Source organism: Sebastes umbrosus, chromosome 13 (assembly GCF_015220745.1).
Source record: "Sebastes umbrosus isolate fSebUmb1 chromosome 13, fSebUmb1.pri, whole genome shotgun sequence".
Classification (NCBI taxonomy): Eukaryota; Metazoa; Chordata; class Actinopteri; order Perciformes; family Sebastidae; genus Sebastes; species Sebastes umbrosus.
Genome location: NC_051281.1, coordinates 4203826 through 4205150, shown reverse-complemented (window position 1 = coordinate 4205150; position 1325 = coordinate 4203826). Strand labels below are relative to the sequence as shown.

Genomic DNA, 1325 nt, shown 5'->3' with positions numbered 1-1325 from the left:
GGTTATCAACACTTCCTGTATTTAACAGAGGTTTGTACTCTCTGTGCCTGAGCAGTCAGCCACAGAGAGGCCAAAAAGCTCTTGTTCACTGCAGAGATCTGTGTTCTCACTTTAAGTGTATATGCCTCATTGTGCATCAACCCATGCTTTTACTTTCTAAATCTGATACATAACTCTTTAATGATTTCTTGGAGAAAAGTCAGATTTTCGCTGAAGAACATAAAAACACAGTAAAGAAAAATAGAATCAGATAAAAGTGGAGAGAAATGGTGCTGTATAAATGTACTCAGTAGAAAATGCCACAGCTGCAGTGACGTGTTCAAAGGTTATAATGGTGCATCCTTCCTCAATTTAACTGTAGCATAGATAGAATAAGGCAAGGCTTGTTTCAGCAGAAATATTAAAGCGTCTCAGATGAGCGGACTGACAACTGTCACGTCAGCTGGTAGCTGGTAGAGAAGAAAGAGGAAGTTTCCTCCGAGTCGAAGTATCAGTGGGTTTGATTTACCGTCATGTTACATTAGAAAACTTGCTAAATTAAAAGGTCATCTCTCTTTATAACGCCTTTAATGTTTGTTTTTACACACTGGAAGATGTCAGGAGGACTCAGGGCCCAAACACACCTCGGATGGTTCCTGTATGTACTTTTAATGCAAGAGGAAAGTGTCTGTCTGGAAATACATTTTAAATAAATAAAGTGAGGACATTTTTTAGAAAATATGGACACCTTTAGAAAGTGAGAAACATTTTAGAAAATGAGGACATTTAAGTGAGGACATTTTTTAAGAAAGTTTGGACATTTTTGAAAGTGAAAACATTTTTAGAAATTTTGGACATTTTAAGAAAGTGAGGATATTTTTGGAAAGTTATGACATATTCAGGAAGTTATGACATTTTTGGAAAATCTGGTCATTTTAAGAAAGTTATGAAATTTTTAGATAGTGAGGAAATTTTTTAGAAAGTTTGGACATTTTTGGAAAATTAGAACATTCTTAGAAAGTGAGAATATTTTAAGAAAGTTATGACATATTTAGGAAGTTATGATATTTTGGGAAAATCTGGTCATTTTAAGAAAGTTATGAATTTTTTAAAAAATTTGGAAATTTTAAAAAATTTGTAAAATTTTAAAAAATTTGGAAAAAATTTTAAACATTTGGACAATTTTTTAAAAAAATTGACAATTTTTTAAAAATGTTGACAATTTTAAAAAGTGAGGACATTTTTAGAAAATCTGGTCATTTTTGGAAAGTGAGGACATTTTTAGAAAGTGAGGACATATTTTAGAAAGTGAGAACATTTTAAGGAAGTTATGATATTTTTAAAAG

General features: G+C 31.5%; 1 protein-coding gene across 1 annotated transcript in view; it reads right to left on the bottom strand.

Annotated features, from left to right (window-relative positions):
* Nucleotides 1–1325, bottom strand: part of LOC119499822 (trace amine-associated receptor 13c-like) — a 978627-nt gene that overhangs the window by 70183 nt on the left and 907119 nt on the right. The window lies entirely within an intron of this gene.